The following is a 26,367-nucleotide window of genomic DNA, read 5'->3' as shown; positions in this document are numbered from 1 at the left end:
TTCTCCAGGGGATCTCCCCAACCCAGGGATCAAAGCCAGGTCTCCTGCATTGTAGGCAGTCTCCATTGGAGGCGGATTTTTTACCGACTGAGCCACCAGGGAAGCCACCAAAGGAAATATACAGAAAGCAAAAAAACACGTGAAAAGATGCTTCATATCATATTTCAACAGGGAAATGCAAATTAAAATAACATGGAGATGGGACTTCCCTGGTGGTCCAGTGGCTAAGACCCATGTTCCTAATGCAGGGGGTCCGAGTTTGATCCCTGATCAGTGAACTAGATTCCGTATGCCACACTAAAAGATCCTACATGTTGCAACAAAGATTGAAGATCCCTACTTGGAGAAGGCAATGGCAAGCCACTCCAGTATTCTTGCCTAGAAAATCCCATGGATGGAGGAGCCTGGTAGGCTGCAGTCCGTGGGGTCGCTAAGGGACGACTGAGTGACTTCACTTTCACTTTTCACTTTCACACATTGGAGAAGGAAATGGCAACCCACTCCAGTGTTCTTGCCTGGAGAATCCCAGGGACGGGGGAGTCTGGTGGGCTTCCGTCTAAGGAGTCACACAGAGTTGGACACGACTGAAGTGACTTAGCAACAGCAGCAGTGCTGCAACTAACATCTGATGCAGGTAAAATAATAATAATAATAATAATAAAACAAAAAAAACCCCAAAAACCATGGATGGGCTTCTCTGGTAATTCAGTGGTAAAGAATCCACCTGTCAATATAGAAGACATGGGTTCAATCTCTGATCCAGGAAGATCCCACAAGTTGTGGAGCACCTAAGTCCGTGTACCACAATTATGTACTCTAGAGTCTGGGAACCTCAATTACTAAGCCCATGCGCCGCAACTACTGAAGCCTGTGCACCCTAGAGCCCAGGCCCCACAACAAGAGAAGCCACTGCAATAAGAAACCTGCACATCACAACTAGAGAGAAGCCTCCTCTCACCACAACTAGAGAAAAGCCTGTGCAGTAATGAAGACCCAGCACAGCCAAAAAAAAAACCCATGGAGATATCACTACACATATATCAGAAAGGCCAAAATGAACAGACAACGTCAAATGCTAGTGACAATGTGGAGCAACAGAAACACTCACACTGTCGGTGGGAATACACAATAGTATGCAACAGTCACTTTGAAAGACAGTTTGGTGGTTTCTCACAAAACTAAACGGATTCTTAACATACAATTCAGCAATTGCATTCCTTAGTGTTTTCTCAAATGAGCTGAAAACTTTTGGCAACACAAGACCATACATGAATATTTATAGCAGCTTTGTTCTTAAAGGCAAAAACTTGGAAGCAACCAAGATATCCATCAGTAGGTGAACAAATACACTGTGGTATATTCAGATAGTGCAAAAGAAAAAAATGAGCTGTCAAGCCATAAAAAGACACTGGGGGAAAATGAAATGCATATAACTAAGTGAAAGAAGCCATCTGAAAAGGCTACATACTGTATGATTTCAACTACATGACATTCTGGAAAAGGCAAAACTATGGAGACAGTAAAAAGACCAGCAATGGCCCAGGGTGAGGGGAGGAAGAGTTCAGAGAGCACAGAGGATTTCTAAGGCAATGAAATTATTCTGCATGATAAATGATGGTGGATATCTGTCATACCACACAATTGCACTCATCTCACACACTAGCAAAGTAATGCTCAAAATTCTTCAAGCCAGGCTTCAACAGTACACAAACCAAGAAGTTCCAGATGTTCAAGCTGGATTTAGAAAAGGCAGGGAAACCAGAGATCAAATTGTCAACATCTGCTGGATCATCAAAAAAGCAAGAGAGGTCCAGAAAAACATCTATTTCTGCTTTATTGACTACGCCAAAGCCTTTGACTGTGTGGATCACAACAAACTGTGGAAAATTCTTCAAGAGATGGGAATACCAGCCCACCTGACCCCCCTCCTTAGAAATCTGTATGCAGGTCAGGAAGCAACAGTTAGAACTGGACATGAAACAACAGACTGGTTCCAAAGTGGAAAAGGAGTACGTCAAGGCTGTATATTGTCACCCTGCTTATTTAACTTATATGCAGAGTACATCATGTGAAATGCTGGGCTGGATGAAGCACAAGCTGGAATCAAGATTGCTGGGAGAAATACCAATAACCTCAGATATGCAGATGACACCACCCTTATGGCAGAAAGTGAAGAGGAACAGAAGAGCCTCTTGATGAAAGTGAAAGAGGAGAGTGAAAAAGCTGGCTTAAAACTCAGTGTTCAAAAAATGAAGATCATGACATCCAGTCCTATCACTTTATGGCAAATAGATGGGGAAACGATGGAAACAGTGACAGACTTTAGTTTGGGGGGCTCCAAATCACTGCAGATGGTGACTGCAGCCATAAAATTAAAAGATACTTGCTCCTTGGAAGAAAAGCTATGACCAACCTAGACAGCATATTAAAAAGCAGAGACATTACTTTGACAACAAAGGTCCATCTAGCCAAAGCTATGGTTTTTCCAATAGTTATGTATGGATGTGAGAGCTGGACTATAAAGAAAGCTGCACACCAAAGAATTGATGCTTTTGAACTGCAGTGTTGGAGAAGATTCTTGAGAGTCCCTTGGACTGCAAGGAGATCCAACCAGTCCATCCAAAAAGAAATCAGTCCTGAATATTCACTAGAAGGACTGATGCTGAAGCTGAAACTCCAATACTTTGGCCACCTGATGGGAAGAACTGACTCATTGGAAAAGACCCTGATGCTGGGAAAGATTGAAGGCAGGAGGAGAAGGGGATGACAGAGGATGAGATGGTTGGATGGCATCATCGACTCAATGGACATGAGTTTGAGCAAGCTCTGGGAGTTGGTGATGGACAGGGAGGCCTGGTGTGCTGCAGTCCATGGGGTTGCAAAGAGTCGGACATGACTGAGCAAATGAACTGAACTTATTTGTCATACATGTGTTCAAATCCATAGAACCCAAGAGAGAACCCTAATGTAAGGTATGGATTCTGGATGGTAATGATGAGTCAATGAAGGATCATCACTTGTAACAAATGGGGCTTGTGAAACTGTGGAACAAGCCCTGCTCTGCAAGCTCCAGCTCAGTTTTTACCTTGGCATTGCCTCTGGTTTGCTGTGCAACCTGGAACAAGTCCCCTCCCCTCTCTAGGCTCATATTCTCTTTGTGTGAAGTGGGCTAGCAGTTCTAAGGGTCTCTTATTTCTTAAGGTTTTATGCATTATTTCCTGGCAGCGGAACTTTTGAACATTTCCTAAGAGGGTGTTTGCTAAGTGTTATGGTCTCATTTAATCTAGAGAACAGTTCTCTACTATTAGACCCATTTTATAGATGGAGGGGCTGAGGCTTAGGGAAATTGATCAATGCCACAGAACTGGTCAGCGGTGACACCAGTTTTCAAAGAAGGTAGACTCCTTTGCCCTCCCTCTTCACCACACTGAAGGAAGAGCCTCTAGGCTCTGCTGCCTGCAAGAGGAGAACACAGAATATAAAATAAAAGCACTTTATGTTAGACAGGAAAAGTGTTTGACCATGGACACTCTCCCAGTCACCTCTACAGCATCATAGAGAACCAAGAAAGAACCCTAAGGGCACGGCAAACTTCAGAGGATGGAGGGTGTGCAGATTTCAACATCACTGGGAAAGGAAAGATAGAGGACAGGCTCTTGAGGCTAATCTCTGAGATATGAATGCTTTTAGGGGAAGATAAAATGGACTTCTAAGTTAAAGGAAAAATTCAGGGGTTATCACTCCATTACTATTCAGAAAATCTGTAACTTTTCTTCTTTTTTTGAATCACAAATATCTTTTTCTATGAGATGAAGAATTGATCCTTTCAGAGAAAAAGCACACAGTAATTATTAAGTTTTATGGCATCTGGTCCCATCACTTCATGGGAAATAGATGGAAAAACAGTGGAAACAGTGTCAGACTTTATTTTTTTGGGCTCCAAAATCACTGTAGATGCTGATTGCAGCCATGAAATTAAAAGACGTTTGCTCCTTGGAAGGAAAGTTATGACCAACCTTGATAGTATATTAAAAAGCAGAGACATTACTTTGCCAACCAAGGTCCGTCTAGTCAAGGCTATGGTTTTTCCCATGGTCATGTAGGGATGTGAGAGTTGGACTGTGAAGAAAGCTGATTGCCGAAGAATCGATGCTTTTGAACTGTGGTGTTGGAGAAGACTCTTGAGAGTCCCTTATACTGCAAGGAGATCCAACCAGTCCATTCTAGAGGAGATCAATCCTGGATGTTCATTGGAGGGACTGATGCTAAAGCTGAAACTGCAATACTTTGGCCACCTCATGTGACGAGTTGACTCACTGGAAAAGACTCTGATGCTGGGAAAGGTTGGGGGCGGGAGGAGAAGGGGACGACAGAGAATGAGATAGCTGGATGGCATCACCGACTCTGTGGACATGAGTTTGAGTGTACTCCGGGAGTTGGTGATGGACAGGGAGGCCTGGCGTGCTGTGATTCATGGGGTCGCGGAGAGTCGGACACGACTGAGTGACTGAACTGAACTGAACCTACAATTTCATGAGGTTTATGGAATTCCTATGAAGACCCTGGCCTAGGGAGACTCATTGGATGAGAGTAATCATTAATTAGTAATTATGCTAAAAATAACAGTAGAAGTATTATTAAGTGTCAAGTACTCTAACATTTACAAAACAACTGCATATACTACTTAAACTTTCCAATAAGCAGGCTGTCAACCTCCTCCCCCTTTCTCGGCTGTACCACACAGCATAAGGGATCTTAGTTCCCCAACTGATATGGATAGAGAGGATAGTTACACAGGTAGTTGTAGCAGTCTCAGTAGGGCATTACAGGTAGAGGTGGAAACCAAGGGAACTTTGGGGAACCACTGTAAGTTAATGATCACTCAAGAAACCCATCAGAAAGTCGTGCAATGAAGCAAGCTTGCTTAACGATAAAGCCATAAATAAAAGCAAGAGATATAGCCCAGGTCATTAAGTGAAAGAAAAAAATATGAGGCTTGCATTCTGCTGGCCGTGGTCAGCAAGACAGTGATCCTTAGGACCAAGGACAGGAATTTAAGGGAAAGGTGGCATTCCAAAGTTGGAAACCCTCATTATACAGACACCTGAGATGATTCAATACATTTTAGTAACATATGTTACCATCTTTCTGCTGATTTGAGTAAGTGCCATGACAGTCCCGGTTTGCCCTCATAAGGTCAAATACTCTCCTAGCTAATATGAAGGAGGAGCTGGTGATGTAAGTCTAATATCTACTCAAAGAATGAGGAAGAGGGCGGTCTTTTCCCTCTTCCCCACTTTACTTCGATTATAAAAATGTAGTCTGCTTAACCCTTGGGGCAGAGCTCCGTTGCCTGCCTGCCTGCATCCCTCACAAAGCATCCTATATCAACAAATCTACTTCTCGCCTATCGCTTTGCCTCTCACTGAATCCCTTCTGCGCTTAGACACAGAGTACCTGAGCCTCAGCAAATCCAGACACCAGGTGAGTGACTCTAATTGAAAAATCGTGGGTTTAAGTCCCAATCAGAGGTGCATGGTTTCACAACCAGGGATCAAACCCATGCCCACTGCAGTGGAAGTGAGGAGTCTTAACCACTGGACCATCAGGGAAGTCCTTCAGTACCCATTTCTGTAGGTGAGAAAACTGAGGTTCAAAAGAACCAGGGAAGGGAGTGACTACTTGGGCAGGTTTCTTTTAGGAGGGCCACGGGATACACACACACACCTACACACCTTTACACAGTATTAAGCCCACTTTTACCTTTATGTTTTTAAACAAGAAGACTGTGCCTATCCGTGCATAATAGATATGGCTCATACTTCATTCTTTTTCCAACTGTGTGCTATTTTGCAAAAGGGCAATGGCAAGCCACTCCAGTACTCTTGCCTGGAAAATCCCATGGACGGAGGAGCCTGGTGGGCTGCAGTCCATGGGGTCGCTACTAGTCGGACACGACTGAGCAACTTCACTTTCACTTTTCACTTTCACGCGTTGGAGAAGGAAATGGCAACCCACTCCAGTGTTCTTACCTGGAGAATCCCAGGGATGGCGGAGCCTGGTGGGCTGCCGTCTATGGGGTCGCAGAGTCGGACACGACTGAAGCGACTTAGCAGGAGCAGCAGCATATCATGGTTTATTTAACCAGTTTGGTTGTTTCTCCCAGGTGGGGAGAAAGTCAACAGAAGTGGACGGTACCATGCATCAGCTTTCACATGCATCTAGGTAACCCCTCTAGGACACTAAAACTAGACTGGTGGTTGCCAAGAGGTGTCGGTGGGGTTGGGAGAAAGTTGGATTGGGAGCTTGGGATCAGCAGATGTAAACTGGTATATAGAGAATGGATAAACCACAAGGTCCTACTGAACAGCTCAGGGAACCATATTCAATATCCTGTGATAAACCATAATGGAAAAGAATAGGAAAACATACATATATATATATATATGTATAAAACTGAGTCAGTTATTAACACTGTAATTCAGCTAGTTGTGTCTGACTCTGTGCAGTCCTGTGGACTACAGCCTGCCAGGCTCCTCTGTCCATGGGATTCTCCAGGCAAGAATACTGGAGTGGGTTGCTGTGCCCTCCCTCCAGGGGATCTTCCTGGGGATACCTGTGTCTCTTACATCTATCTGCATTACCAGGTGGGTTCTTTACTGATACTGCCACCTAATATTCACTTTAAAAAAAGCAAAACAAAACCCCTCAGATCTCTCCAACATCGTCCTTAGAAGACTTCTGGTGGGTAGTAAGCTCCTTGTCAGTAAGGGTATTCAAGCAGAGATCAAGGTATGCAGGAGAGGGTTAACTGGTAGTTTCTATTCCCACATCTTTTCAGTGCGTCTTCCTCTACTTCAGAGGGAAACGGAAGTTAGTTACATTTTCTATACTCTTGGAAGTCTGTTCTTTCCTTTCTGGCCAAAAACACTGATGGAGTACCCCTGTGGTGGCCCCTCAGCTGGGTGCTAGGGACCCACCACTACCAGGATGCAGAACCTGCCTTCCATGACCTTAATTGGAAGCCATGAATATCAATCAGGGTTTCCCATATGGAAGTAAAAAAATTTTTCAACTGTGATAAGTGCTCTGAAGGAAAATTTCAAGACTGTGTGTGTGTAATAAACAGGAAGGCTTCCCCGAAAAAGAGGTTAAGTCTCCCACACAGCAATGTTCTTTTCACCTCCTTGCTCTAACTAAATTTAGCATCCCCCTAAGGTCACTGCGTCCTCTGCAGGCCTCTGAGAGAGGCTCCTCTCTCCTCCTATCACGTGACCAGGAGCCAGGGAGGATCCTTGTTCCTGTTTCTTTCCTCCCTCCTCTCTAAGACAGTTGGCTCCTCGGGAACGCGGGCCAGCAGACCATGGCACCTCTACTTGCTTCGGCATGCACAACCCTCAGGCCGGCCCCCTCTTCCACCTAGCACCTTCTCTCTCTCTGACTGTTTTTGTCTCTCTCTTGCCCTATCTCTCTTCCTCCACCATTCCCCTATGATCATTATTTTTTTTTTTAATTTATTTATTCAGCCGTGCTGGGTCTTAGTTGCAGCATGTGGGGTCTAGTTCCTTGACCAGGAAACAAACCTGGGCCCCCTGCAATGGAAGTGTGGAGTCTGAGCAACTGAAAAGTCTCTTGCTGTGATTGTTCTTGATAAGTTTATCCATATTAAAGAGTCACCTGTGCTCCAGTCTCTTAAATTCTTGATCTCTTTTGCTGCCAAATAGCTTGTTCTCCACCCTACCCCATACATTCCCTTCTACCATCACACCCTAGACCTTGTCATTATCAAAACCTGTACCACTCTTTATTTTTTTTTTAAAGTTTTACTGGAGTACAGTTGGTGTTGTGTTCCTGCACCACCTTCAAAGCCTCTGTTTCAAGCACCCTATTTCCTGGGTGCCACACCAACTCCTGCTGGTGTGTTTCACATCTACTAGTGTGTAGACCCTACCAGACTGTGACCACACCAGGGTCTCTAGTCTAACGCTAGTCTGTGACCCAGCCACTGCTCTTCATCCCTTTCACCCAGTGACGGGTCAACCGTGCAGGCTCCCTGCTACGCACTTTCATCCTCTTGTCCCTCTTCTTGTTTTGCAGCCATCTTCCAAAGCCACAACACTGTCCCGATGCACCTTTGCCTCTGCTTTAAGACTACACCCAAGCCACTGAATGTGGCTAGAGAGCAAAAGGAAGGTTTGCCAACCAGTCACACTTTCAATTTATGAAAACCTTAGGTGGTACATATATAGAATGGAATATTACTCAGCCATAAAAAGAAATTAAATTGGGTCACTTGTAGTGATGTGGGTGAACCTAGAGTCTGTCACACAGAGCGAAGTAAGTCAAAAAGAGAAAAACAAATATTATATATTAACATATATATATGGAATCTAGAAAAAATTATACTGATGAACCTATCTGCAGGGCAGGAATAGAGATATAGACATAGAGAACGAACTTGTGGACACAGTGGGGGAAGGATAGGGTGGAACAAATTGAAAGAGTAGAATTGACATATATACACTACGTGTGTAAAATAGACAGCTAGTGGGAAGCTGCCATATAGCACAGGGAGCCCAGCCCCATGCTCTGTGATGACCTAGACAGGTGGGAACGAGGGGGTGGGAGGGAGGCACAGGAGGGAGGGTTTATATGTATACATATGGCTAATCACGATGGCGTGATCACTCACCTGGAACCAGACATCTTGGAATGTGAAGTCAAATGGGCCTTAGAGAGCATCACTACGAACAAAGCTAGTGGAGGTGATGGAATTCCAATTGAGCTATTTAAAATCTTGAAAGATGATGCTGTGAAAGTGCTGCACTCAATATGCCAGTAAATTTGGAAAATTCAGCAATGGCCACAGGACTGGAAAAGGTCAGTCTTCATTCCAATCCCAAAAAAAGGGAATGCCAAAGAATGCTCAAACTACCGCACAATTGCACTCATCTCCCACGCTAGTAAAGTCATGCTCAAAATTCTCCAAGCCAGGCTTCAGCAGTATGTGAACCGTGAACTCCCAGATGTTTAAGCAGGTTTTAGAAAAGGAACAGGAACCAGAGATCAAATTGCCAACATCCACTGGATCATGGAGAAAGCAAGAGAGTTTCAGAAAAACATCTATTTCTGCTTCATTGACTATGCCAAGGCCTTTGACTGTGTGGGTCACAATAAACTGTGGAACATTCTGAAAGAGATGGGAATCCCAGACCACCTGACCTGCCTCTTGAGAAACCTGTATGCAGGTCAGGAAGCAACAGTTAGAACTGGTCATGGAACAATAGACTGGTTCCAAATAGGAAAAGGAGTACGTCAAGGTTGTATATTGTCACCTTGCTTATTTAACTTATATGCAGAGTACATCATGAGGAACGCTGGGCTGGAAAAAGCACAAGCTGGAATCAAGATTGCTGGGAGAAATATCAATAACCTCAGATATGCAGATGATACCACCCTTATGGCAGAAAGTGAAGAGGAACTCAAAGGCCTTTTGATGAAAGTGAAAGAGGAGAGTGAAAAGGTTGGCTTGAAGCTCAACATTCAGAAAACTAAGATCATGGCATCTGGTCCCACACTTCATGGGAAATAGATGGGGAAACAGTGGAAACAGTGTCAGACTTTATTTTTGGGGGCTCCAAAATCACTGCAGATGCTGATTGCAGCCATGAAATTAAAAGACGCTTACTCCTTGGAAGGAAAGTTATGACCAACCTAGATAGCATATTAAAAAGCAGAGACCTTTGCCAACAAAGGTCCGTTTAGTTAAGGCTATGGTTTTTCCAGTGGTCATGTATGGATGTGAGAGTTGGACTGTGAAGAAAGCTGATTGCCGAAGAATTGATGCTTTTGAACTGTGGTGTTGGAGAAGACTCTTGAGAGTCCCTTGGACTGCAAGGAAATCCAACCAGTCCATTCTAAAGGAGATCAATCCTGGGTGTTCATTGGAAGGACTGATGCTAAAGCTGAAACTGCAATACTTTGGCCACCTCATGCGACGAGTTGACTCACTGGAAAAGACTCTGATGCTAGGAGGGATTGGGGGTGGGAGGAGATGGGGACGACAGAGAATGAGATGGCTGGATGGCATCACCGACTCGATGGACATGAGTTTGAGTGAACTCCAGGAGTTGGTGATGGACAGGGAGGCCTGGCGTGCTGTGATTCATGGGGTCGCAAAGAGTCGGACATGACTGAGCGACTGAATTGAACTGAACTGATGGCTAATTCGCACTGTTGTACAGCAGAAACTAACACAACATTGTAAAGCAATTATCCTCCAATTAAAAAAACAAAAACGAAACCTCAGGTGAGTCCTAGCACCTATTTGTCTTATTCATGTTGCTCTTCCACTCTTTAAGAGGCTATTTCCTGAATTCAAACCTCCATTCAGTTCAGTTCAGTCGCTCAGTCGTGTCCGACTCTTCGCGACCCCATGAAAAACAGCACGCCAGGCCTCCCTGTCCATCACCAACTCCCGGAGTTCACTCAAACTCATGTCCACAGAGTAGGTGATGCCATCCAGCCATCTCATTCTCTGTCGTCCCCTTCTCCTCCCGCCCCCAACCCTTCCCAGCATCAGAGTCTTTTCCAGTGAGTCAACTCGTCGCATGAGGGGACCAAAGTATTGCAGTTTCAGCTTTAGCATCAGTCCTTCCAATGAACACCCAGGATCGATCTCCCCTAGAATGGACTGGTTGGATCCCCTTGCGGTACAAGGGACTCTCAAGAGTCTTCTCCAACACCACAGTTCAAAAGCATCGATTCTTCGGCGATCAGCTTTCTTCACAGTCCAACTCTCACATCCATACATGACCACGGGAAAAACCATAGCCTTGACTAAACGGACCTTTGTTGGCAAAATAATGTCTCTGCTTTTTAATATATTATCAAGGTTGATAGTAACTTTCCTTCCAAGGAGTAAGCGTCTTTTAATTTCATGGCGGCAATCAGCATCTGCAGTGATTTTGGAGCCCCAAAAAATAAAGTCTGACACTGTTTCCACTGTTTTTCCATCTATTTCCCATGAAGTGATGGGACCAGGTGCCATGATCTTTGTTTTCTGAATGTTGAGCTTCAAGCCAACCTTTTCTCTCTCCTCTTTTACTTTCATCAAGAGGCTTTTGAGTTCCTCTTCACTTTCTGCCATAAGGGTAGTGTCATCTGCATATCTGAGATTATTGATATTTCTCACAGCAATCTTGATTCCAGCTTGTGCTTCTTCCAGCCCAGCGTTCCTCATGATGTACTCTGCATATAAGTTAAATAAGCAGGGTGACAATATACAACCTTGACGTACTCCTTTTCCTATTTGGAACCAGTCTGTTGCTCCATGACCAGTTCTGACTGTTGCTTCCTGACCTGCATACAGGTTTCTCAAGAGGCAGGTCAGGTGGTCTGGGATTCCCATCTCTTTCAGAATGTTCCACAGTTTATTGTGATCCACACAGTCAAAGGCTTTGGCATAGTCAATGAAGCAGAAATAGATGTTTTTCTGAAACTCTCTTGCTTTCTCCATGATCCAGCAGATGTTGGCAATTTGATCTCTGGTTCCTGTTCCTTTTCTAAAACCTGCTTGAACATCTGGGAGTTCACGGTTCACATATTGCTGAAGCCTGGCTTGGAGAATTTTGAGCATGACTTTACTAGCGTGGGAGATGAGTGCAATTGTGCGGTAGTTTGAGCATTCTTTGGCATTCCCTTTTTTTGGGATTGGAATGAAGACTGACCTTTTCCAGTCCTGTGGCCACTGCTGAGTTTTCCAAATTTGCTGGCATATTGAGTGCAGCACTTTCACAGCATCATCTTTCAAGATTTGAAATAGCTCAACTGGAAGTCCATCTCCTCCACTAGCTTTGTTCCTAGTGATGCTTTCTAAGGCCCACTTGACTTCACATTCCAAGATGTCTGGCTCTAGGTCAGTGATCACGTTATCGTGACTATCTTGGTCGTGAAGATCTTTTTTGTACAGTTCTTCTGTGTATTCTTGCCACCTCTTCTTAATATCTTCTGCTTCTGTTAGGTCCATACCATTTCTGTCCTTTATCGAGCCCATCTTTGCATGAAATGTTCCCTTGGAATCTCTAATTTTCTTGAAGAGATCTCTTGTTTTTCCTATTCTGTTGTTTTCCTCTCTTTCTTTGCATTGATCGCTGAGGAAGGCTTTCTTATCTCTCCTTGCTATTCTTTGGAACTCTGCATTCAGATGCTTATATCTTTCCTTTTCTCCTTTGCTTTTCGCTTCTCTTCTTTTCACAGCTATTTGTAAGGCCTCCTCAGACAGCCATTTTGCTTTTTTGCATTTCTTTTCCATGGGGATGGTCTTGGTCCCTGTCTCCTGTACAATGTCACAAACCTCTGACCAGAGTTCATCAGGTACTCTATCTATCAGATCTAGTCCTTTAAATCTATTCCTCACTTCCACTGTATAATCATAAGCGATTTGATTTAGGTCACACCTGAATGGTCTAGTGGTTTTCCCTACTTTCTTCAATTTAAGTCTGAATTTGGCAATAAGGAGTTCATGATCTGAGCCACAGTCAGCTCCTGGTCTTGTTTTTGCTAACTGTATACAGCTTCTCCATCTTTGGCTGCAAAGAATATAATCAATCTGATTTCGGTGTTGACCATCTGGTGATGTCCATGTGTAGAGTCTTCTCTTGTGTTGTTGGAAGAGGGTGTTTGCTATGACCAGTGCATTCTCTTGACAAAACTCTGTTAGCCTTTGCCCTGTTTCATTCCGTGCTCCAAGGCCAAATTTGCCTGTTATACTCCAGGTGTTTCTTGACTTCCTACTTTTGCATTCCAGTCCCCCATAATGAAAAGGACATCTTTTTTGGGTGTTAGTTCTAGACCTTTTAGAACTAACACCCAAAAATGATGTCCTTTTCATTCACTGTCAGCTGATGACACTGTTCTTATTTCACTGAGAAAACAGAAGCAATCAGAACTTCCTTATCCTCCAGCCACTAAATCTACACACTGACATGTGTCTGAACACACAGACTAACTAGGCTTTTTCTGCCGTGAGAATAGCTGAGTCATCCTCATCCTGCCCTAATTCCCTTTATCTTGAGCAATGGATCTCATCCCCTTCCCTTTACCTACTCAAGAGCCTTCCTCCTGCAAAGATCCTTCCCTCTCTCTTGCATCATCAAACCTTTACTTTCCATTGCGTCATTCCCATGAACATATAAACATACCACAGGACCTTTCATCTCTCATCTCTCTGTTCCCTTCCACAGTAAAACTCCTTAAAAGAGTCATCTCTACTCACTCTCTCTAATTTCTCACTCTCCATTCTGTTGGATTTACTTCAGCTGACTTCATCCTTATTACTTCACTGAAACTGCTCTTGCCAATGGCAACAATGCCTCCCACTGCCAAATCCAAAGGCTAAACCTTAGCCCTCTTCTCACTTGTCTTGACAGGAGTAGAAATTTTGGTCCTTTCTACACACAAATTTTACCACTGTGGTGATAGACTCTAACATGCTGCCTCCTTTGATACGTATGGCATTTATGCCCTTGTTTACCTCCTCCTCTTGAGTCTGAGTGGGACCTGTGTTTGCTTCTAACCAATAGAATGTGGCAAAAATTATGTAATGTCACTTTCATGATTACATCATGTCATATGAGATTCTGTTTTACCGACTAACTCTAGAGACTTCAAAGTCTAGTGGGCTTTTTTTTTCTAAGGCAACAGCTTATTTCTTGAGTGGTGGGCATACAGGTATTTATTCTAATACCATTCTTTCAACTAGACATATATATTTCATAAACCTTTCTTTATACATGCCATATTTTACAAGATAAACTTTAAGACCTGCAATAAAGGAGATATTCAACAAACAAACAAAAAGTCCAGCTGGCTTTAAAGAAGTAAGTGGTAATGTTAGGAAGCCCACATGGTTAGGAGCTGAGGGTCAGCAAAGAGCTGAGCCTCAGCAAGAAGCTGGGGCCCTCAGTCCTAGAACAGCAAAGGAATTAACTGTGCCCAAAACCTGGGCTTGGAGAACTATTATTTTCCATCTGTGCCTCCAGATGAGACTAGAGCTCAGCCAACACCTGGTTGCACCCAGTGAGCCCCTATAAGCATAGGACCCAGTTAAGCCATGCCTGAACTCCTGACCCACAGAAACTGAGAGACAATAAATGTAAGTCATTTTAAGCCACAAAGTTTATGGTAATTTATTAGATAGCAATTTGCAGAGTCAGACACAACTGAGCAACTAACACAATAGGAAACTAATATAGCCACTCATCTTTTTTATATGGTTGTTTTGTCCATAATAGCATCTTAAATTGTATTTTTTTAAAAACACAGTCACAATGTATTTTCATGTTAAACAGGTACCATTCAATACCTTCACATGGCAAATTGTGACCACAAAACCCCAGGGTCTAAGTGAGGGTTCAGAGGAGAACCCAGACGCTCTCATACCTCTTATGAAGCGTGATCCTAACCAAATACCTTTGTCTCTCTGAGGTCCAATTCCCCATATAAAAAATGAATTGGGGGAGGTGGCTTCCCTGGTGATCCAGTGGTTAGGACTCAGTGCTTCCACTGCAGGGAGATGGGTTCAATCCCTGGTTGGGGATTTAAGATCCCGAAAGCCACGAGGGGTGCCCCCCCCAAAAAAAAACCCAAGAATGAATGGTTTGTAGCAGACCATCTCAAAGAAACTCTAAAGTGTGATATATAATGATTCTGTGGCTGACTGACTGAGGGCCCATCCAGTCATCTTTGGAGGAAGGGTGTTACTGAAGTACAAAAAAGAAGGACTCACAGAGCTGAAAGATGTGGGAGATGAATTTCCTCCCCTATTAATTTCATTGGTGAGAAACTGAAGCCCGGATGAAAGGGACTTGCTAGGACATGGCAGAGTCAGCCTCAGCCCTTCCCTTTGGGGTCCTATATCAGTGTCTTCTTCAGTGGCAACCAGGAGGCACTTCTCTCTTCTAAGGTCTCCCAGGTTCTTTGTTACCATTGTGAGGTAATCCCAAGGTCTGCCCACCCACTTTACAGATGGGACCTAGTGGGTTTGCTCCAGATCTTTTAAGAGTTTGGGCCCAGTCCTAGGAATATTCCTCATCCAGTGTGGCCTTTTCCTGCCTCATTTCAGGAGGACCTACCAAATGGTGTTGTCCTGTGCTGAGACTGAGATCAAGGAAGCTCTTGGCTGAGTCAGAGGTAGGGGAGTGTGTGTGGGTGAGATGGAAGCTGTATGCTGTTTTCAGGTAGATTGGAAGCTAGAGTTTTGGAGAACCTGAGACCAGTCAGCTCTTGGAGGCTCCCCAACACACACTCTAAAAATTAATATTCATATTCTAAGAAAGATGTCCATAGTTAAATCCTTAAATTTTTTAACCAAGAGATTTTTAATTAAAAGCTAGAGTCTCCTTATCTGACCATTTCCATTCCTCTTCCTGGGGCAATTCTTTTTTATTTTTTTATTGTTTTTGTTTGTTTGTTTGTTCTAGTTCTTCAGTTCTCCATTTCTTTGTATAATACACTTCAATGACATTTTTCAACTAATCAACATGATGTTAGATGAAAATTTACACCTGTTAACCTCCCCTACTCCTCCTCTCAATATAATTATTTCATTTTAGTTCCTTTTAACATATCTTTGTACTTTAAAAAAATATGTAAGCTAAACATAAACTTCTTATAAACAGTTATTTGTGCTAGTTTCCTATTCCTGCTTTAGTAAATTATACATTTTGTGCAGAAGACAACACAAATTTGTTACCTTGTGGTGTTGGAGGTCAGAAGTCCTAAAATCAAGATGCTGGCAGGGTTGTGTTCTTTCTGGAGCTCTAGGAAGAATGTGCTTCCTTGCTTTTCCAGTTTCTAAGGGCTGCCTGTACTCCCTTGGCTTGTGACCTCTTCCTCCATCTTCAAAGCCAGTACAGTAGCATCTTCTCCCTTCTCTGACCTTTCTGCTTCCCTCCTATAAGAACATTTGTGATTACATTAGGCCCAACTGAGACAATCTAGGATAACCTCCTCTCATCAAGAGCTTTAACTTACATCTGCAAAGTCTCTTTTGCCATCTAAGGTAACATATTCACAGGCTGTGGAAATTAGGACCTAGACATCTTTGGGGACCATCATTCTGCATACTCCACCACACATCCTGGTTTTCTTGGAACAGTCCCACTATATGCCTGGTGTTCTGGTGTAAATATGAATACAGCTCCTTTCATTCTCAAAAGTATCTCCACCTGAACAAAAAAATCATACAAACACAAAACTTACCCAGTGGTTCCCAATCTCTTTTATACCATAACACATGTGGAAAATGCTAACATTTTATACATTGTCAGGATAAAAGAATTGCTCATGACTATAGGTAACTGTCTCAGAAGCTCCAGCCACTTGGTTGCCCCTGGGGGAAAAGTACCAATATCAGTATCCCTATAACTCATTTATGGTACCTCACTGACCAATGCACACCCCATAAAAGCAATATAATATGTTTTAAAGCCTGTTCTCTGGATGTGCTCCTGTAAGAGCAGCATTTGATTCTAAGAAGTGTACTTGGGTTCTCATACACATGTAATGACAATGCTCCTGTCATTGTGATCCTGCCTGCAGGTTAGCTTAGGCTGACAGACAATTGGCAGTTTTTCACATGTGCCCTCTAGTTCTGTGTCCCGGCAGAATTTCCCATCCCTTGAGCATTCTCCCATACAGCAGAGTGTTGTATTGATGGTAGAGTGGTCTGACTGGATTCTCTGGATGGGCTTTTGGACAGTCCCCAAAATTTTTCTCTGGGTCTGCAGAGTGCATAAATCTCTTAACTTTGTAACACATTTTTTCCCCTCTAAACATACTTCGTTTACCACAAAGACACTAGTGATAAAATTTATCATTATTACTCCCTTTCTGATTATCAAAAGTCACAAGAGCCTGGCTCAGAGGCACTTTATAGTGTGCTGATACAGCACCAGCACTTTTCCTAGTATCTGAGTTGCTGTTTGTTCCATAGTGAGGTCCTTGCTTTAAAGGCTGCTTTTCATTTCAGCCGTGTTACTAATTTACTAAATGGGATGCACTCTGCTTTGTCATCTGCATGTTACATCTTGACGTGTTTTTAATTTCTCATTTCTATAGCACTTTCTGGCTTTCATTCCCAAACTAAGAATTTTTAAGTTAACTTTTCGGCACTTGTGCCACAGAATGAATCCTCAAATTAAACTGTTATGGCTTATAGAATATTTCAAATTACACTAACAATAGAAGCTTACACTATGGCTAATAAATAACTCAATCTGCCCACAGAAGTTCCATGTGAACAAAGGCATTTTTCTCTGGCTTCGGACAAAATTGGGCAAACACTTCTGTGTCCCAGCCAAAGTCCAGCACAGTTTACAGTTAACTCTTTTGAACATCAGTTGTGCTATTACGGGATACTCTGTGAAACTTTAAATTTGAGTGGGATTCTAAGTACCCTAAATTCTGCCTATGAAGTAGAACTTTAACATTTTTATACCACACCACCTTACATTCATGTAATCCAGATATGTATACAGAGACTGCATTGTGTACCCCGGGTGTTTTTTCTCCTTAACCAAATATGCTCATTCTACTTGTGCTATTTGGTAACCTCTGCATGATGTGGGACCAAGGGCTTGGAAGCAAGAGCCACGAAACACATGATGTGTATGACTCTGGGAATACTGCCCCTTATCTCTAGACCTACACTGAGAGTGACAGGTTGGGCTCACTGACCCAATGGGGGCTTTCCAGCTCTGATAATCTAGAGTTAAAGGAAGCTCCCTGGAAGAATCCCTTATTCCCTTTATGTCTAGTGGTGTAAAAAAGAGGAAAAAGAAAACAAAGCAGAAAGAAAAGAAACAACTACAAGAAAAAAACAGAAGGAGCAGAAACATGTTGATAAAAGAAGAGGAAAAAAGCAAAATGATCCCTCGATTCACAAAGTGTGAGTATGGACTTCATTTATTAATAAGTCGGTATCAACCCATGATATTTTTTAAGAACACCAGCTGTGGAGTTATGCAGAGCTTGTCTCCTAGCTTCAACACTTAGATTCTTGTGTGACTTTGGGCATAGTTTTTCTGTCGTCTTGCCTCAGTTTGACCTATTAAGTGGAATTAAAAATAATGATCTCATAAGATTTTAGGTGGGGAGTAAATCAGTTGTAAAGCACTTGGCAAGCACCCAGTGCATCTGAGATCTTACTATCAATACCATCACTTTCCTGGGGTCACTATGAGGCACTGGGGACAGGAATTCTTTTTTTAAGGTGTCTGTAAGTCGCTCTGCCCTTTCCCATTCTCATGAGGCCAAACAACTCCAATTCCTGACTGAAGAACCCAAAGAGGCAAAGAAGGCATATTATTCTCATGCTAACCAAGTCTGAGGAGGACAGTGAGAAAAATCAGAATCACCTCCTGTGTTGGCGGGCTGATCTACACTGTGCCAAATGCTCTGACGCCCATCAGACCCTTTTCTGGCTGATAGATGAGGAGGCAGAGGCTCAGGGAGGTTAAGCCCCAAGAGGTAATGTCATCTGCCCAGAGCTACAGAAGGTTGGGAGGCTGTATCTGAACAGTTTTGACATAATAGCCTGCTCAGTTTCTCCAAGGAGGCTGGGCTCCTGCATGTTCTCAGTCCTTCAGTGACATTCTCTACTCTCCTGCTTCATTAACTTTGGATGCTGCTGAGTGGTGGGTGTGGTGAGATGATTAAGTTTGTGGTCGCTGGAATTCTGGCTTCTGCCCTGATTAGCCATGTGAACATGAGTGAGTGTTTTTAATCTTTCTAAAGTTTACTTTTGGACTTGGGGACACAGTGGGGGAAGGAAAGAGTGGAGTAAGTAGCATTGACATATATACACTACCATGGGTGAAGCAGATGGCTGATGAGAAGCTACTATATAACACAGGGAGCCCAGCCTGGTGCTCTGTGATGACTTAAAGGGGTTGGATGCAGGGAGGGGAGGGAGGCTCAGGAGAGAGGTGATATATGTATAATTGTGGCTGATTTGTGTTCCCATATGGCAGAAACCAATACAACATTGTAAAGCAATTTTCCTCCATTTAAAAAATAAAATAAAGTCTACATTTCCTCATCAGTAAAATGGGGATGATGCCTTATGCCTAGAATGAGAAGCTGAGATAGGGTTTCTTGAGCAAGTGATTTACTGAGGGAGTATTCTCAGGAGAGAAGAAGGCAATGGCAACCCACTCCAGTGTTCTTGCCTGGAGAATCCCAGGGACGGCGGAGCCTGGTGGGCTGCTGTCTATGGGGTCACACAGAGTTGGACACAACTGAAGCGACTTAGCAGCAGCAGCAGCATTCTCAGGAGAAGGGATGAGAGGAAAGCAGAAGTGAAGAAAAAGGGAAAAGCTAAGTGATGCAGTCTCAGCTGGAGACTCGCTTCAGCCGGATCCCAAGGGGAACGCTGGAGCACAGCTTGCATCACTGAGCTGCTGCTGCTGCTAAGTCACTTCAGTCCTGTCCGACTCTGTGTGACCCCACAGACAGAAGCCCACCAGGCTCCCTCGTCCCCGGGATTCTCCAGGCAAGAACACTGGAGTGGGTTGCCATTTGCATCACTGAGCTGGTCCCACCTAAAGGCCAGGGGACTGACCTTTGGATCCCATCCCCCTTAAGTAATTGGCTGTGAATGGCACTTTCCCCATCTGTCATAGAGTGTAAAGGAAATGGATTGGAGACTCAAGGAGTCCTGACAGGAGAGATGGAGAGATAAAGGGGAAACTGAGCAGGACTCATAAGACACACACAATCTCACCATTCTCATTTTTTTCCTGTAGGGATATAACTGGAATTTGCTTCAAAATAATTTAGGGGCATTGGGTGTGGTGGTGTTTGGTTGGGATACAGATAAATAATATTGGCCAAGAACTCCCTCCAAACAGAGTTGGGTTCACTCCCAGCACCCAATCAAATCTGCTCTTTTAAGCACCAGCAATGGTTATTCTTTTGGGGGAGGGGGCTGTTCTGGGCCTTTTTTGTTTTGAATTGACTTTCTCTAGGTGTGGTGAGTGGGGATTACTCTTCGTTGCGGTGCACAGGCTCTAGGTATGTGGGCTTCAGTAGTTGCAGCTCACAGGCTCAGAGCGCTGGCTCAGTAGTTGTAGGGCACAGGCTTAGTTGCCCCACAGCATGTGGGATCCTATCCCCTACATTGGCAGTGGGACTCTCAACCACTGGAGAAGTCCCCATCAACGGTTATTCTTTACTAGATACAACGGTCTGTTTTCAGTCCTCTTCCTACATGACCAAGCAGTGGCATCTGACACAGGCAGTCCTTCCCCTCCTAGAACAACTCTCTTCGGTTGGCTTCCAGGACGGCACCACTGCTGGTTTTCCTCCGAGCTCAGTGACCATGCCCTCGTGGTCACTTTTGCTCATTCATAATCATCTTTCCGTCCTCCCCTATACCTGATTTTTGGGTTTTCTCTCATCTTAATTTGCACTCACTTCCTTGATGATCTCATCTAGTCTCTCTGCTTACCTACCATTAATTTGCTGACAATGGTGACACTTTTATCTCTAGGCTGGATCTCTCTCCTCTCCACAATCATTCCAATGCCTAAGTAACCTTTTCCCTTGGATGGCTAATAGGGGCTTCAGACACAATAATCTCTAATTCCTCCCTACTCAAACCTGTTCCTGCCATTGTCTTTCTGATCCAGTTAAAAGAAATTCTCTTTCCTGTTGCTCAGACCAAAATATCTGTCTCCTCTGTCTCATATTCACTTCCAGTCCATCAACATATCCAACCTATTATAAAAATGTTTTCAGAAACTGACCACATTCACCGCTGTCACTCTTGTCAAGTCATCACAATCTTATTCGGACTTACTGCAAACTGCCTCCCAACAGATCTCGCTGTTTGTGTCTTTGCCAATATCAACCCAAAAGACAAAGCATCCTTTTAAAACCCAAGTCAGATCATGGCACTCCTCTGCTAAAACTCCTCAAATCTCTTCCCATCTCATTCACAATAAAAAAAAAAATCCCTTAAAGTGGCTCACAGAGCACTATACAATTTCCACCCTCGATGCTGCTCTGACCTAATCTACTCTTTCACTAACTCTCTCTGCTCCAGCCACAGTGACCTCCTTGTCATTCTTCAAACAGGTGAGGCACACTCCCACCCCAGGGCCATATACTATTCCCTCTGCCCAGAATGCTCTCCCTAAAAGAAGTCCACATGGCCTGTTTCTTCACCTACTTCAGGTCTTTGTTTACATTTTGCCTTCTCAGTGAGACCTTTCTTGACTATTTTAAAAGGTTGTAGGGACTTCCCTGGTGGTCCAGTAGTTAAGATTCCAAGCTTCCACTGCAGAAGGTACAGGTTCACTCTCTGGTAGGGAAACTTGGTAAGATCCCATATGCTGTGAGGCACAGTCAAAAACAAATAAATAAATAGGTTGCAATCCCTTCCCTCTGCTTCTAGACTCCCTCTTCCACTTTCTACTCTGCATAGCAGATACACCTGCTGACTTGATACGTATCTTACTTAGCTGGATGTGTGCATGTGCTCAGTTGCTCAGTCATGTCCGAATCTTCTGTGGCCCCAGTGGACTATAGTCCACCAGGCTCCTCCATCCATGGGCTTTCCCCGGCAAGAATACTGGAGTGGCTTGCCATTTCTTTCTCCAGGGGATCTTCCCAACCCAGAGACCGAATCCTGCGACTGAGCTGGAGGCATATTCTTTACCACTGAGCCATCAGGAAAGTCCACTCTATAAATATTTACTGATAAGAAAATGAACATGTTTTCTCATCCTTACTTTCTTACTATTCGATTTGATTCTTGATTTCTCTAATTGTATTTAAATTTCCAAATTTTTACTTAATTAAAAATTTTAAAATATAAAGTTTATAGTTTTCCTCAGAGTATTCTTTTTTAATATTTATTTGTTTTTTGTTGTCCTGGGTCTTAACTGCTGTGTGCAGGCTTTCTCTCACTATGGCAAAAGAGGGCTACTCTCCAGTTTCAGTGTGCAGTCTTCTCATTGGGGTGGCTTCTCTTCTGTGGAGCACGGGCTCTAAGGTATGCAGGCATCAGTAGTTGTGGTGCACGGGCTTAGCTGCCTCACGACATGTGGAATCTTCCCAGATCAGGAAGATTCTTTCCTCTGCACTGGGGATTCTTAACCACTGGACCACCAAGGAAGTCCAGACTATTCATTTTCAAAGCACATTGTTTTTTTTTTTATTTTTACTTTTTAAAAAATTTATTTTAATTGGAAGCTAATTACTTTACAATATTGCAGTGGTTTTGCCATAGTGAATGTATGGCAAAAACCACCACAATATTCTTTCTGTTGTCCTCATCTTCTTTACCTTCCCCATCCAAACGAGGTTTAGGAGAGTTTTTGTTGTTAGTTTTGCTAAACTGTCCATGCATGTTGTTTCAGACAAAAGGGATATAGTTGTGCAACTCTGAGTGAGCTTTTTGCTTTCATGAGGTTTTTACTGATGCTTTCCTAAGATCTACCCCCATCCCCAACCCGTCAGTCCCTTCACTCCTGAGTTTCTTTTCCTTTCTCCTGCATAGTTTCTGTCTAGTCTCAGATGCTTTACATGCCCTTACATGTATTTTGGTATCTGTGGATTCTGTTTCTCTGCTGGTTTTGTTGAAAAAGAATTTGCAAAGTTTTTTTCCTTTTTGCTTTTAAAATAGTTTGTAAGAGTCAAAACATTTACATGTCCATTTTGCTTTGGAAATCTTTGAGTAAACAGTGGGAGCAGAGGTAGAGATTTGTACAGATTGGGGAAAAGTTACCTGGCAAAGATGAGGGTTATCTGGCAACAATATAGAGACATACACGTTGTGTGCTGGTTTCTCTCTTTCTTTCATTTTATTTTTGGTTGCATTCAGTCTTCTTTGTGGCACAGGGGCTCTTCCTTGCTAACCACGGGCTTTCTCTAATTGCACTGAGAGGGGGCTACTCTCCAGTTGTGGTGCATGGGTTTTTCATTGTAATGGCTTCTCTTGTTGCAAAGCAGGGGCTTTAGAAAGTGCAGACTTGGCTTAGCTGCCCGAAGCATGTGGGATCTTACTCCCTGGTCCAGGGATCAAACCCATATCCCTTGCATTGGCAGGTGGATTCTTATCCACTGGACACCGTGGAAGTCTCTAATTTCTAATTAGGGCTTCACAATAATAAGGTTGGGCTTCCCAGGTGGCGCTAGTGATAAAGAACCCGGCTGCCAATGCAGGAGACATAAGTGATGTGGGTTCAATCCTTGGCTCTGGAAGACCCTCTGGAGAAGGAAATGGCACCCCATTCCAGTATTCTTGCTGGAGAATTCCATTGACAGAGGAGCCTGGTGGGCTACAGTCCACGGGGTTGCAAAGAATCAGACACGACTGAAGAGACTTAGCATGCACGCAATGATAAGGTTGGGCTTCTCTGGTGGCTCAGTTGTTAAAGAATGTGCTTGCAATGCACAGGCAGGAGACCCAGGTTTGATCCCTGATTCGGGAAGATCCCTTGGAGAAGGAAAGGGTAACATGCTCCAGTATTCTTGCTAAGGCAATCCCATGAACAAAGGAGACTGGCAGGCTACAGTCCATGGGGTCACAAAAGTTGGACAGACTCAATGAATGAACTACCACCAATGATAAGGCTGATAGAGTCCTAACAGTATCTGAAAATTGTGCAGCCTTTTTTCAAGAGTCTTTCTAATAAGGGTGTAGTAGAGTACATCATGAGGAATTCTGGGCTGGGAGAAGCACAAGCTGGAATCAAGATTGCTGGGAGAAATATCAATAACCTCAGATATGCAGATGACACCACCCTTATGGCAGAAAGTGAAGAGGAACGAAGAAGCCTCTTGATGAAAGTGAAAGAGGAGAGTGAAAAGGTTGGCTTGAAGCTCAACATTCAGAAGACAAAGATCATGGCATCTGGTCCCATCACATCATGGGAAATAGATGGGGAAACAGTGAAAACAGTGTCAGACTTTATTTTGGGGGGCTCCAAAATCACTGCGGATGCTGATTGCAGCCATGAAATTAAAAGACACTTACTTCTTGGAAGGAAAGTTATGACCAACCTAGATAGTATATTAAAAAGCAAAGACATTACTTTTCCAACAAAGGTCCGTCTAGTCAAGGCTATGGTTTTTCCCTTGGTCATGTATGGATGTGAGAGTTGGACTGTGAAGAAAGCTGATCGCCGAAGAATTGATGCTTTTGAACTGTGGTGCTGGTGAAGACTCTTGAGAGTCCCTTGGACTGCAAGGAGATCCAGCAAATCCATTCTAAAGGAGATCAATCCTGGGTGTTCATTGGAAGATCTGATGCTAAAGCTGAAACTGCAATACTTTGGCCACCTCATGTGAAGAGCTGACTCACTGGAAAAGACTCTGATGCTGGGAAGGATTGGGGGCAGGAGGTGAAGGGGATGACAGAGAATGAGATGGCTGGATGGCATCACCGACTCTGTGGACATGAGTTTGAGTGAACTCCGGGAGTTAGTGATGGACAGGGAGGCCTGGCGTGCTGTGATTCATGGGGTCGCAAAGAGTCGGACATGACTGAGCGACTGAACTGAACTGAACTGAGAGCCTGCCTGGCGGAGAAGGCAATGGCAACCCACTCCAGTACTCTTGCCTGGAAAAGCCCATGGATGGAGGAGCCTGGTAGGCTGCAGTCCATGGGGTTGTGAAGAGTTGGACATGACTGAATGACTTCACTTTCACTTTTCACTTTCATGAATTGGAGAAGGCAATGGCAACCCTCTCCAGTGTTCTTGCCTGGAGAATCCCAGGGACATGGGAGCCTGGTGGGCTGCCATCTATGGGGTCACACAGAGTCGGACACGACTGAAGTGACTTAGCAGCAGCAGCAGGGCTTCCCTGGTGGCTCAGAGGTTAAAGTGTCTGAGACCCGGGTTCGATCCCTGGGTTGGGAAGATCCCCTGGAGAAGGAAATGGTAACCCACTCCAATATTCTTGCCTGGAGAATCCCATGGATGGAGAAGCCTGGTAGGCTACAGTCCACAGGGTCACAAATAGTCAGACACGACTGAGCGACTTCACTTTCTTTTCACTTTCAGTCATCATGGAAGGAAGAATCTTATCTACAGTCAAGGCCTCGCAGGTGCAGATGTGGAAGGCAAATTTCCACACACATCAGTAATTCCAATAAGTTCTGTCTTTCTGGGTAAAATATTAGGAGGAACCATAGAATAAATGAAATTTGAGGCCCAGAGGTGACCTAAAGAGGCATTCTGGACTTGGGCTCAGCAGCATTTCAAGCATAGCTCCTAGCACTGAGCAGTCAATGAACTGGGAAGTTCTACCAGGGATGGGATGAACTCATTCATCCTCTTATTTTGACTGGGCATGAATCTACATTCTTTTCTTTTTCCCTGGTGAAATGAACCAATCAGAGTAGATTTTTAAAAACATATAAATAGATAATAGAACATATAGAGATTTTGAACATATATATATATATAAAGCAGTATATGTTTATGAAATAATTTAAACAGTGCAAACAATGAAGAGTAAAAATCTTAAGCAAAATAGTAAGTACTAGTATTCATGATTCTAAATTTTCACACCACAATCTGTACATGCCTATATATAGATATTTCTATAAATACATAGCATAGTGTTTAGAAAACAACAGTAACATGATGGTAACTGTAAACTTTTGGAGAGGAGAGCAAATTTGGGAGAAGAGGAATTTTCACTGTTTACAGAGTCATATATTGTCGAACATTTTTAATAAGAACATGTTACTGTATTACTTGTTTTTGCTGACTGTATAGAGCTTCTCCATCTTCGACTGCAAAGAATATAATCAATCTGATTTCAGTATTGACCATCTGGTGATGTCCATGTGTCGAGTCTTCTCTTGTGCTGTTGGAAGAGGGTGTTTGCTATGACCAGTGCGTTCTCTTGGCAGAACTCTGTTAGTCTTTGCCCTGCTTCATTTTGTATTCAAAGGCCAAACTTGCCTGGTACTCGAGGTATCTCTTGACTTCCAACTTTTGCATTCCAGTCCCCTATGATGGGGCTTCCCTGGTGGCTCAGATGGTAAAGAATCTGCCTGCAATGCAGGAGACCCAGGTTCAGTCCCTGGGTTGAGAAGACCCTGTGAAGGAAACAGCAACCCACTCCAGTATTCTAGACTGGAAAATCCCTTGGACAGGGGAGCCTGGTGGGCTACAGTCCATAGGGTCGCAAAGAGTTGGACACGGCTAAGCGACTAACACTTTCTCTTTATTTATGATGAAAAATGACATCTTTTTTGGTGTTAGTTCTAGAAGGTCCTGTAGGTCTTCAAGGAATCATTCAACTTCAGCTTCTTCTACATCAGTGGTTGGATTATTGTGATGC

Source organism: Moschus berezovskii, chromosome 8 (genome assembly GCF_049115385.1).
Source record: "Moschus berezovskii isolate FMDL1 chromosome 8, NW_MosBer_1.0, whole genome shotgun sequence".
Lineage (NCBI taxonomy): Eukaryota > Metazoa > Chordata > Mammalia > Artiodactyla > Moschidae > Moschus > Moschus berezovskii.
Note: the sequence above shows the minus strand (reverse complement) of the source record.